General features: G+C 36.8%; 1 long non-coding RNA gene and 1 pseudogene across 1 annotated transcript; one reads left to right on the forward strand and one right to left on the reverse strand.

The window, feature by feature from the left end:
- LOC144425084 (uncharacterized) overlaps positions 1 to 14377 on the forward strand; it is an 80023-nt pseudogene that overhangs the window by 31514 nt on the left and 34132 nt on the right.
- LOC120328757 (uncharacterized) lies at positions 8900 to 10222 on the reverse strand. Its single transcript, XR_005567681.2, has 2 exons — positions 10054 to 10222; positions 8900 to 9577 (listed from the first exon to the last, which is right to left on the reverse strand). It is a non-coding gene; the product is annotated as an uncharacterized LOC120328757 (long non-coding RNA).

Here is a 14377-nt window from a genome sequence, read left to right on the forward strand (position 1 = left end):
CTTACAAATATACTTGATATTTTATGGAAGGGAATTATGTCATTCGCAAACTATTAATTTTAACGAAGGACTGCCGCTTTTCAACAGTGGGCTCAGATTGAAATAACGAATAAAAATAATGCCATTCAACAACAGACGGCTGCCGTTTTTTAACAATATGCAAAATATATTACTATATTGTGAATTATGGCTGGACGTCAAACCAAGTTTTTGATGTGGAAAATGTTTTGTGGCATCTAGAGAACAACGCGTTTCTTCCAGAAGATGTATCCGACGTGTATAATATTTTATTTCTACAGATGATCAACCGTCAGCTTCTAGTACCACACCTTGGGAGACGACGGATTGTTCCGCCAAGGACTGGGTCGAAAAAAGGGGCTCGTCGCTCGATGTCCCCGAGATCGCGTGATTTTCGCCCATGAAACAATTGTACAAAGCCTTTTACTGGGTGGACAATCCGACTCAACTGTGATTGAATTCTTTGTGGAAACGACGAACCTCAACGTCATTAGATAAATCACAAGGTTAGTTTCCGGAAGATTAGATCCTTTTAGATTAGAGTTGACGCCATGATAATTTTTTCATATTTTTTGCTCTATATATATATCCACTTGTGTCCTTTCCATATCATGCCCTGATGAAGTTTTTCTGTATAGAAATTCGAAACGTCGGCAAATTACATCGTTTTGCTAACACCGGTTGTGACTAATGACGTTAGGGGCAAAATCTTACAGCGAATATGAAGAGAACTCGGATTCAGATGTACCTGGCTTTCGAATGCACCAGCCCGCAATGCTCGTGGCTTGCAAAGAAGCCGAGGAAGAGGTAGAACGAGAATCACAACCCCATCATGGCCACAATTAAAATGGCAGAAGCTGGTAAATCCCCGTGTAATGAGTCCGTTTTCAGAGAGAGTAGGGAAAAAAAAACGATTTCCCCAACACTACAATTTTGGCTATGTTCTCGAAGTTTATTATGGCAAATGTTCTCGCCCTAATTTGCGAGATGACGAATCTCAAAAAGTTTCCGCAGGCAGACAGGTGTGGAAACCGACGAGCATGGAAGAGACGAAGGCATTTCTGGGCCTAATTATCATCATGGGCCCAATGTATCGGAAGAAGAAAAAATGAATTTTCGACTGGCCCACACCCAACAAAATTAGCCCAAGAAATCGGTCCACACTTGTAGAAATACCTCCACTTCTGTGATACTGATACAACTAAAGCCTCATCTCCGCAGGACCCACTTATAGATAGATTGTATAAGATTCGACCACTTATTGAACTTGTGGAAGAAACGCTACTTTCCGTTTATACTCATAGACAAATATATATCAAGTGATGAATCTGATTCCATTCAAAGGTAGAATAAGCTTTCGGCAATTTATACACTCATAACGTGTTAGATTCGAAATATAAGTCTCGGTTTTGGCAGAATCAAAAAAGGGTCTGTTTCCAAATTTATACTGGCAAGGACCCACGGGTTCAAGAAGTGGGATTGGCATTTAGGGTGGTGTAGTTTCTCAAGTTGTATCAGCATTTATTTCGATGGATGAAGTACCAGTCGTACCACCTATAATATGTCGATAACTTTTATACTTCCACAGAAAATTTCAGAAAGTTATATGAAGGCCTGTTCATGCCTGTGGTACAATGCGCTTGGGAAGAAAAAACCTTCCAAGCGCAGCTATACTTGAGTAAGCAACGGGTGTAAGAGGTACCAGTGAATGGACAATGGCCCATGAACTTCTCTGGCAATCATGGCTTGACAGCAGGTCCGTATATTTTTTATCTACAATTTATAAGCCAGATCACGAACCCAATGTTTTAATGGAACTGAAATGAGGGAGTGGACGTGGCATGCCATCGGAAAACATTCCATGTCCTCTCTTCTACATGAGTATAATAATTATATGGGCAGGGTGGACTTCAATGACGCAAGGCAAAATACAACTAAAACTATAGTTTTAGGATATTCATTTGAGGACAGGTGCCTAAATAATGTAAATTCCGCACAAAGACAACTTTACTTTTTATATTCATATACATTTATTACAGGGAATAAATTCAATAAGAAATGCCAGTCATATTGAGTTGGATCGTAAAGGTTTAGCAAACGTTAAAAATACAGTTCGTGACGGCTGTGTTGTTTTCATGTATAATTTAAAAAATAATAAACGTCGTTATTCAATATTTTGCGGTAATAAGTAAACAAATGACAAATGTATATCTGAAAAAAGGTATTCTGAAACGCAAAAGGGTATTCTGCCAACGAAAAATCTATTATTTCGCGAAGCTTAGTAATCTGCGGTGAATGTGATGTTCAGTGTTCGCGTAAGCAGAAAATGCTTACTTGACTGGCATACGAAGGTGGAATATTGGGGATGAAATTCTATTGTTATACATATTCAGTATTATTTTTTGTTTAGTAATCATCCATTTTAAATGATATATTACGCCTTTTAATGTAAAAGTTGCCTGCTATATTTTAGTTAATCAGTAATTAAATGATATGTCTTACCAAATTAAGTTATTTGCAGTGATTTCAAGTCATCTATCCCAGAGATACATGAAATAAACTTCAATAAGATGACACGCAACAAATTCGTAATATTTATCACTTGTCTGCTCTGTGATGTTGTTTTAAATTCATGATAAACGCCAAAACATTCAAGTATGGCACCTAAAAGTTTAACCGTAATCAAATTTACCGATTCCCGGAATAAAATACTTGGGAACTACTGGTTTTGAACAATGTTTCAACGAATTTGGAGTCGCCGTATTTATCTATTTTTAATGCCGTTTTCAAAATTATACAATTATTTTCATATGTTTTATTATAGAGACATACAATGGCCCCAGAGACATACAATGACAATGTCATATCCAAACAAGTCGACTTATTCTCACTGGCCCTTGTGATACATTTCACTGAGACTGATGAATATCACCCATTTGGTGATGATCCTGTTGGATGGAGTTACCTAATAAAGCGAAAATCGAGGATGTGACTTTAGCAAACTTAGAACTAAGATGAGGGATTTAGTCGGCTGGATGCTTCGTCGGATTTCAAAAGAGCTTAACCTACTTAGCTAACTATGTCTGTATTAGTTATAGAAATGGACCTGCATGACTTTGCGCACTTGCAGCATTTAGTTGAAAACGAATATGAGGAAACTTGATTGAGGAAATTGAAAATTGCAAAGTGCCTGTGGAAGAAGTCTTCAAAATGGTAGAACTTCTTCATACACAAAAAAAAAAATTGAGCAACAACGACTGCTCAAACAACGCAACTTGGAATCAAACCATGCTGATATAACGGTGAATTACTACCGAATGACGTACCTCCGATTTGACATCAAAATGACCGTCTAAATGGTGAAAGCTAACATGGAATCGATATTTCTTCGATTGGAAAAAAAGGCTCCAAATAGGACAAAACGTTATTGTGATTGACCTAACGTGTCCGTGCGAATGGCGGGGTCTTCCCGTTATTAATACCATGCATCTTTTTATACATCACATTATACCTACAAAAGCTCCTCTGATCCCCATTTTTTTGAAACTGCCAGTGGGGCTATTGGCAACGACCATTCGTTCCAGCCAAACACATACCTATAGCTTGCAACATAAAAGGTGTTCCACCTATCATTAATCTGAGGTTTGGATTTACGTGCGTGGAGAAGGATGAATGTCAGCACCTGAAAGGCGTTATTTCTTTTTCGTCAAGTCTTTCATTTTCGTTCAGAGAACCATTAAGATCAATATCAGAAATCAGTGCTTGTAAAATATTATTATATTCAAAATCTTTCTTTTTCAGTTTTGACATTATTGCAAGTTCATTAATTTCTTCAAAGAATTGCGAGAGTGACAATAGGTTGTTTTTATACGACTCGCGTTCACCATAAATGTACAAGAAGCCACTGATACCTAACAATAGTAATGCAGTTGACGTTATTTTTTTTTAAGCATGTTGGCAAGCAAATTATACCGTCATTTGATGACAGCTCACAGTAGTTTATCCGACAAACCTCGCGAATATTTTGCTCGTGCTCTGGATAGTATGCATCTCCAATTTGGGACTATTTCCAGAGCAAAAGTGCGTCGGGAGCTCGTGATATGTCAGGGTATTACGGTAAGCTTCGAACATTGGTTGAAAATGCGGCTTTGAATGTCCAATGAACCCATTGTGTGATACAACGTGATGGTTCTTGAATATTGTAAAAGTCACCAACTAAATAAAAATACGACTTCTCAAAACACATTTTTTGAAGATAATGCGCTGATGCTGGTGGCCAATATAAAATACTAAGCTAAAAATTATATTTATCAAATTTGGGCTTCAAAATCTCAAACAACATTGTTTGTCATTAAAACAAAGTCAAAAATTATAAAGTATCATATTGCAATTTGATATTCAAATCAGACTTTCAAGAGACATCGTTTGGCAACAAATGATTTCTTTCAGTCATTTAAAAAAAAATACGGATCATGCTAACTTAACTGGATTCTTGGTATTCTTACAGTATCGTTACTGAGCACAATGCGCGCACGTATATTGTGAAGCTTTTATTTTTTACTTTTTAAACTCTTATTTATTTCGCACTTTTTATCTCTGTTTATACTAAACTTTTTTCAGAAACATATCATTTAGTTTTTGTCTTCACCAAGAAAAAAACATAACATGAAATTAAATAAAAATTGTGCAATGTAGAATAAATAACCTCGTACAATCCAAAATATTTTATTTTGATAATAAATGTTACATGATAATTTTCTTGTTCAACACATGCATTGCCTCAAAAAACGCGACACTGGCACTGAAAAGGATTCTACAAAAAATCGATGTAGCGAATGTGGAAAAGGTAAATATCCTTTATGATATAGAGTGATAGTAAAATAAGCAAGCTTAGTGAATTCAAACAACATCGTTATGCCTTCACACATTCCAGCATTCTGACATTAGACAGACAAACAGAGAGTTCTGGAGTTAGGCTGTTTTGCACGTTTTTTATAACTTCAAATATATTTAAAGGGTTTCTACTATGTCTGTATGTGGACTATTCAATATTTAAAAAAAATCTCAAGTTCACCAAACGCTGTTACCCGTACCTTTTAAAATAATATGGCAGATACTAGATGGCAGGTAATCAGAACGAAACATCTGAACGTGCGAGTATGCGAAGGATTCAGTGATTACAGGTTTAGATTCAAGAAATACTAACAACACTGACATTTAACCATTAAAGTTGTTTACTTTGCAACTTCCGACCACTAGCAAAGTGACGTTCTCATAATTATAGCGTCAAATCCAACAAAAAGACCGTTCGCAACGGCAAGGCTTCGTATGCGGAAAACAATTTTAATAATTTAAATACCAAGGATTTAAGTATCAATCGATCTGCAATGCGATTCAATTCCTCATTTTCAGATACAGAGACGTGCGGGAAATAGTAAATTGGTAAATAGAAAACACTCGAATCGACCACAAAAAGAAATTTGCATTTGTGCACGACTTCTATTGTAGTGAAAGTTGTAGTATATAGTTTATAAGAGAAGACGATCTGGAACTGTTGCCTTCAATAAAACAAAGAAAATTCCTGTTATGTTCGTTCTCTCAACCAAAAAAGCTTTTTAGGTGAATGCTACCATAAACTCCACTGAAATGCAGCAATGGCAGTTCACACTAGATTCGAATTGCTTTTTGAAAACCTCAATGCCTCCACAAGAACTCTTGAGTGGAAAAGGGATAATAATCAAGAGATGAAAGACGACCGTTTTTGAAAACGATCGTATAAGAGATATTAAAGAATGCTACTGCCAATCCCGGCCGTGGATATCTTAGAGGGTGTTCCAGGATAAGCGACCCAAAGACGCGATTTTGCGAACAGAATATTGATCTACGATGGTTAGGATTGAAGCATTGTTTCATAGGTCAATTTTAATTACAATTTTTCTATACAACGTTTTCTATGCCATTTGCTTCAAACAAGGTTCTGCACAAGCAGATACTGATCGGGACAAAACTATTAGAGTTTGGAAGTACAAGAAGCTTTCGTATTTTTACTGATATTTAAATGATGTTGATAAGTCTAACGCTTTAACCACTAGGCTGCCTGGCCACTGATATAGCTGAAGTAGAGAGTCCATTTTTATCTAGGTCCCTTTCAATCTACTTGAAGTAATCATTGTTTGAAATGACCTACATTTAAAAAAAAATTCAGACTTTCAATCACAAGGGATAAAAAGATGGCCCACTCAAAATCAGATCAAATATTTGCATCTAAAAAACGGACTCATTCGCTGGGAAATAAGACTTAAACTTGTCATTTTCGAAAAATGCGACACTGGCAAGAATTCTGAACAAATCAAACACAAATAACGTTCGCAACGGCAAGGCTTCGTATGCGAAGACAATTTTAATAATTCGAATAATAACAAAAATGCAAGTATCAATTTAAATAGGGGCAATCTACAGTGGTACACAATTCATCACTTTAGAAATACAAAGGTACAGAAGACGATCGTACAAGAAATATTAAACAATGCTACTACAAAGCACTGGCGTGGGTACCTTATATGCAAAGATTCGTTAAATTTTCTACAATTTTTTGTGGAAGGAAATTCACAAAAACCTGACAATACATTAAGGATGTAGCCCAATTGATAGTTGACCAATATCTTGACTCATTCCAGGATAGGCGTCCTGACGGCGCAGTTTGAAATTATAAAATTTGGCGACTCCAAGAAAGGCAAAAATTGAAACGGCCAAGTTCGAAAGACGTGCAGAAAATGTTAAATACAGAACACGAAAACGATCAAAACGAAACAAATCGCCCTTGTGTAGTTGAGCACAACTACTACGAACATGGGTCCCGTTTTGGTTACGATTTCGGAACTCAGCAAACTCAACCAGGAAAAAGGAGGCGAAACTCAGCGGAAAGCATCGCCTAGGTTGACAAGAAAATTTCAAAATGTTACACATTCGAATATATACGTTACACCAGCACCTATAAAATGGTACGTTCGCGTGGTTGGGTTGCTTTCGATATCGCAGATGGCCAGCTCTAAACTAATACAATGTGGTTGGAATATTCGAACGAATGTAACGACTCCTATATTTTTGCCAATCCATGGAGTATATTGTAGTTCATAAACAATGCTCGCAATTTTCCAGAAGACTTTTTTTCTGATTGGTGATCTAAAAGGGACAAGCATTAGAGCAGTACTATAGAATTGTGTGGATCAAGTTGGCAATAAAATATCAATTGTGTGCTGGTGAATTCTGATATCTTTGCATTCGTTGTTGAGAGTAGAGATCAGGCAATCTTAGATATAAGTTCAATAGAAATCCAAGCTAAGGATCGGACCGCTTCAATCTTCCTTCACTACACAACATCAAATAATATTATTACACAGAGGCTACAGATTGATGGCGTGTTTCCAACCTCCGTACGGTAGTTGAGAATAATGGTGTTTTCGTGTTGTTTAAAGGTTCAAGTGTATATTCTATTCCATTATATCTGTATTTGGTTCATTTCAATACGAAAGTGCAACTTTACAATATACGAACATTTGGCAACACATCATTGTGTGCCTTTTCGACCTCTGAAGGAGCTATGGTTTCCTTCGCTAAAGCACATTTATTACCATTGGAAAAAGAACGCGCGGATAATAGAGCCCACTTTTCTTATACAATAACTACCTTTGTGAAAATATCAGTATCTTCGAAAATATTGCCTGAACCCACTGTTTCTGTCTTTGCCGAATCAGTTCAGTATGAAAAGATACTTCCAATTCCCTGTTTGAAGAAGATTCGATAATAATAAATTCAATCAGCAGCCATGACGCACGATTACGTAACAACGCACATTAGTAGCGTAATGCGTGCCAAAGTGCATAAAACAACATATAATATTTATAACGTTCTCGGCAAAACATCAGTCGCATAGTTTCGATACGATTTCGAAAAATTAATATAGCGATAGTCGAACAAAGACTGCGTGGACGAAAATAACACATAGAAAAAGACAAAATGTACAGACTACAAGCTGCGTAACAAAGGCACTAGTGTACACACCTATGACCACTAGGAATATTCCCAAAATATACCCCATTTTCTTACCACGCTGTCATAACTTATTCATATTTACTTGTATAATTTGAACTACAAGTTGGCTTCAATTTGGTGATGGAAGTCCGCCCCTTTGGCCACCAAACTTTGGTTGTCAATTTGGCACTTTTGGCTCCAACTATAATTAGCTTACGTTACTCTTGTTTACAAACATGATATCCAATTTGGCAAACGGTAGAAATAAATAATATATGTGTGGCATATAATTAATGTAATAATCTCAAGTGAGTGAACACGTACCACTCCTTATGCAAAAAATCTTCCACCTTAAATTCTATAAGCCATAAATACAAGCCTTCAGGTTTCGTTCTGTTTGATCTCCTGATTCTATAATTGGTTTTCATCAATTGTTTTCTCGTCTATTATGCTGATTACGGAATCAAAATAAGTCTTATACTTATAAGGCAAAATAATGAAATAAAGAAAGGATAGTCGGACCTCCTATTTATACAAAAGCAGTGTCGACGTTATTGCATGGCAAGGCAAAAAAGCAATATGTAATTTTACACAACATCATTTGTCTGATCGCAAATATTTCGAGCTGTTGCTGCCATTTGCGCAAGGTAAAAGATTCTCCACAAGTGGAACATGTGCAGATATAAGCCAACATACGATAGTTGTGATTACATGCCCAGCTTCTGTATAAGCATACAATTAGTTCATGGGAGTCACAAAATTATCAGGCGACAAGATTGCCGAATACATTATTAGTAGACTAGCTAGACGATAGGCCATGAAGTTTTTCATGTGGACTACCTACAACTCCTACGCCCTCATGAATTTAGTAAAGTTCAACTGCGTGCGAATAAAGTATATTAACGCTTCGTAATTTCTTTAATCATTGAGCTGCTCACTAAAAAAATAACATTCCCCAGTGTTTCAGATAATCAGATAAAAGACTTGCCTAGCACTAAGCTATGTAAGACGACAATTACAGGTAAATATTGTGACGAATACCTATGTATAAGCAACGAAACGAAGAGTAAGGTATGATTGGCATTGTGCATGAGCTGGCTGTCAGTCAGTTTTAAAGCCTAGTGCAAACCAAAAATACGAGTTTCTATGCTTTTTGTGTCGCATGCTGTAAAATATGAAAGATTAAAAAAAAAAAGTCCCAGGGCTTCAGACCAAGACTTGCGTAAAGTATGCAAAACGTTGTTTAATCGTAGTAATTACGCGCACGAGACAAACAACGTATATCTGTTAAAATCTAAGATATATATATATCCACAAAGAACAACGTTGCTAAAATTTAAAATGATACGCACATTGACAATTTTTTTGTCAATCTCATCTAGCGGGATAATAGAAAAAAAAAGTTAAATATTAGTCTAGTAATATGCCGTTTACTTATCTTGTAGGACTATTCTTTATACTTATCACGCATCTCGCAGTCGGAAGTCATGTAATCACATGTCAGTAGATCGAGTATCTCTTTTCAGCCCTTGAAATGGAAAACGCTGGCGATTAGTTATATTATAATGGGTATACTCGCAGTATACCAGGTTTGAATTGGGCAATAATTTTATTCTGATTTCCCTTAGTTTAGTTCTATGACAAGTCAGGGACTCTCTGTATTAGCCGAGCGAATATACCACCTGTCCATAAGCTTTACAAAACTTGATGTAAAGTAGGCGAAAAAATTAGTTACCTCTGATAATATACACAAACAACCGCTGATTGATACACATACTTCTGAAGCGCCTTTTGTGGAACATGGTAAAGGACTCATATTTCCAAGTGATTTCGATGCATGCATGTGTAATAAATGGAGTGTACTCCACAGTCAATTTCACTTGTTATATCGTGTCGACGCACGACCGTCGGAAGCCCACAATAAGGTACTCGCTAAGCACTACAGAATGATATACTCGAGAAGATAATTTAGAAAACAAAGTATTAAATAATATGCCTTATTACCTTTCATGTCACAGGAAAATCCGACGCGAAATGAAGAAGACGTCCTGAGCGAACGAGCATCTGGCCGTAATGACCGTGTGCCAGCAAGGTCGACACCAAACAAGATAGAACACGCGTAACTACGGCATTATGGGTAATTGTGCATGGAGTATACGTGAATAGCTAAAATGCATTCAAAATGCGAATATCGAATCATTACAATCTATAAACCTCAGTCAATTTTTTTGATAAATTTTCATTAGACTTTTAATGAGGGTGATGTTTCCGCTACCGTCTAACTCATTGATTCACTGGTTCGCATCCAGTGGGCCTGCCCACAGCAACATTCGACAGACTAACTACTGTGTTAAAATGTATGCATATGATAAGTAGCTTTCAAGGTTCTTATATTAAAATATAAATATATATTATGGCACAGCGTATCTTTTTAAAGATGTCAAGTCGAGTTTTCTGCGTTGCGAATTGCACCAATCATGCTTATGTCCTACAGGAGTGAAGATCATCAAACTGTCCCATTCATGTTGTATCGAAAGGCGTAGGAGGCTGTGTTGGAACACAACCGTTAGAGCTTCATACTTCTCCAACTGAACTAAAGCTCATAAGGCTGACAGCATTGGATACGTAACATAAAGACAAAGAACCAGGCAATAACAGTAAGTCAGTATTAATTATAAACAAATAAAATATTGTCGAATATGTTCCAATTATATTGTGGATGAAAGACCCACTTCAAATGACTTCATTCAACTCGTGCAAGAAATATGAAACATTGAATCTATCAAGTAAAATACGCTGACCCAGTTACAAGGTGCCGTGTGCACTAAAATCTAAAAACGTTTATGAAAAGTGCACTCTCACCCAAATTATTGCCTTATATGGAAAAACTTGCGAGGGTAATTGGAATAAATATTAAAAAAATCATTTTATCGCTATATAGTTTCCGGATATGCTTTCAGGAAAATAGGAATCAAACAAATGAAGTTACAGCGACGAAAAATATGGCAAATAAGCGTACTGGGGTAGAGTAAGCAGCTGAAAAAAAATCCAAAATCTTGCAGTCTGACATACCCATCGAGTTAGCGCAGCTATCTGCACTATGTATGAAACCGCCCATCTATTCCTAGATGACCTAATATATTGTAATCGATAATAGTGTTTTAGAATTGTGCGCGTTTCGCAGGACAGATATGTAAATTGGTCGCCATGGCGATCTCGGCCGTACTTCGGCGACATCTAATTAGCGACAAACAGACTTTGCTATCTGAACAGGCCTTGTGCTAGTCTGAGAAGCATGGTGTCGCATTTTAAAATTATTTTCAAGAAGTTCCCTTATGTGCGCTACGAAACTGAAATAAGAACGGCCTCGTCTCGCGGCCTAAACAGAACAGCTGGGATACAAAGAATTCATCAGCGATGTAATGTCAAGCGAACAAAAAATGTCCTTACATAATTTTCAAGTCTCCAGTAAAGTAACAAGGCCGTTTATCTATCAGTACATTATTCTTTCGGACTGTAAACACACTCACACTGTTAAAGCTTTAGTTTGTCTTTCTCCTCATGAAGCTTCATGTTAAGTACCGGACTTACCCAATGGCTTGATAACTGACACTGACGTTAATTACCGGAGCTTTAAACAAACGCCAAGTCCTCGATGGAGCGAGTACTCACTGGCAAAAGAGAGGTTTGGCTAACATTGATTTATATTAACTGATTACTAGAGATGAATCTTAATCATTCAGAAATTATGTTATGATATTAATTTTGACCAAAAATATACGAAATTTATATTGCTGGAGTTGATATAGGGTATCCGAATCTATATATTAAGTCTTTTTATAACAAGACTAATTTTCAAATCCATCGCATTCTTTTTCGGGTTTTGCCATAAAGGAATTAGCAGCTGAAAATGGAGTGGATTACAATTGACCTACAATGAAATCTGTCAATCAATTCACAAAAGGCCAATGTGAAGAAAATTTTAATATTGCTTGTCTCAGGATCTACGTGGAGCAATTGTGTACATTTTTCAACCCTTTTTACTTATTACTAAAACATACGAGAGAGTTCTTCACGTCATGGTTATTGCATCTCTTGCAAGTTCGGTTATCTTCGTAATTTTCGGATACTGAATACTGTGTGGCCATGTGGCAGGCTCGACTTATTGAACAGCGTTTGGAGATTCTTGGCCCATATTAAGGTCACTTGAGTGTGTTTCACCGGTATCAACAAAAACTCCGGCACGTAAAAATCATGTGGAATCTTCATTGCAGCAACTAAACGAAGCAAAGCTATGGTTCATTGATCAATATAAACTTCAAGCGCATGATTCATCTTTGGTTCAATATCGAATGGGAGAGACTTATGAGCTTCAAAGAGAAAGGATACACAACGAAACCACGATTGAACAGATAAAAAGTAAATTTCCATTTCTTCTAATTAAAGAGCATCCTTATGGTCATTCCTGTACAATCATGGACAGCTCAGATGCACTGGAACAGTTCAATTCCAGGCTATGTTTACAAGCAAAATAAAATTTCAAGTATTCGATACTATTGTCTATTGCTTATAAAAATATGCTAAGCGGCTGCTGAAATGACCGAAGCCCAAGGTCGACAAAAAAAAGATAGAACACGTTTAGCTACGGCATTTTGGGTAAAAGTGTTGCGAGTCCACGCGAACAAATGTTGTGCATCTGTCCTTAAAATGGCTTGGTTAGATAGTTCCAGTCTATAGCTGACATGGGCAAACTACGGCCCGTTAGGTAATTTAATCTGGCCCGCCCGATACTGCCACAACCAAACTAATTTTTTATATTTTAGCCCAAAAAAAAAAAAAAATAGTTCGAAGACTTTGTCGAGACGCAATAAAATATAGTTTTTGCGCCAAGCTTATTGTTTTCTACTTTTGCTTTTGTAACACTGTGAATATTGTTCATAAGATGTAACTTTTTACATAGCCCGTCAGTCTATGTGGGTAAATCTTGTGGCCTATAGTCCAAAATCTTTGCCCACCCCTGGTCTATAGCGTCCATCACCTGGATTCTAATGCGAAGGAACGCTACTTGATGATAAAAAGGATGGTTCTCCCTATACGTTACCTTAAAATGCATGGCTGAACAAAACATCCCTATTACCAAAAGTTGATTAACCTGACGTGTATGACTATCTTATGAATACCCCAGGAATATATATTGAAGAGGCAATGAAAAAGCTGTTGCATTTTGTTGGCTGTGCGTTCGCAGGATCTAGTTTTATGAACAGGTGTGTAGTGCACTTTTTTTCTTTTGCATATTGGGAGAATCATGCTCACATATTTTTGCCGTTTTGTTTAAAATTGAAGCAGCTGTCAGAGGAGGCTACATTAAAAAAGTCGCTACTGATAAGGCTTGTAAATGGAACAATGTTTTTTATTGGACGAAGAGGTTTTTGTTCAGCGACTGGCAAATTAAAAAAATACACCGGTCGTCACTAGTTGCTTTTCTAAGTACTGCACTGCTTTTATTCCGAAATATATCATACTAAATAGGGTTAAGAAGCCTAATGGATGTCGACATTTGCATAATGCTGAGTACACAAATAAATAAGATCAAGAAATAGAAGCCATGATACCAGAAATGCTTTCCAAAATTAATATGAGTTCTTACGAAGTGAATTATGTTGGCATTGACCAATAAACAGTCTTCATGTGCGCTGCGGTATGAGATAATAGCTAGGAAAATTGCACCATCTTCTGCTCATGATGTCGAGCATACTAAATTTGATAAACCCTCAGAGTCTTTATTATTAAGGATAGCCTCAAAACGTTTCACGCCTCATCATTGCAATGAGCTCTTGATAACGAAAGTAAGGCTATTGATAGTTTTTGTTCTTGTATGTGAGGGTCTCGGGTTGATTTACTTCAAAAGTAAAAGTGGTGTTATACCTGTTTTCTTGCAGCGAGTCCAGGTGGCATTGTATCGCGTGACTGTCATCCTGCTTCATTGCTTGAAATTAACTGCCCTTTCTCGATGCGTGAATCTGAGTCGGAACATAATGCGATTCAGATTTGTAAATCAGAATTTCGTCTAGATATTGATGGAAATCTAAAGCGCGGCCGTCAATATACTTGAGTTCAGATACAAAGCATGTCCAAATTCACAACTGTGTCAGAATAGTTAAATTGTGATTGTAGTTGCAACATGAAGCGTGCGTTATCACCCCAAATTCGATTTTGAACAAAACTATTGCCTTATTGCGAATATGAAAAAAATTGGTAGTAAAGTCATCAGAGGTCTTGAAATTGAAAACGCAAATTGACGAGAAGATAATACAAAATTGAGATCTGG

Source organism: Styela clava, chromosome 7, assembly GCF_964204865.1.
Source record: "Styela clava chromosome 7, kaStyClav1.hap1.2, whole genome shotgun sequence".
NCBI classification, from domain to species: domain Eukaryota; kingdom Metazoa; phylum Chordata; class Ascidiacea; order Stolidobranchia; family Styelidae; genus Styela; species Styela clava.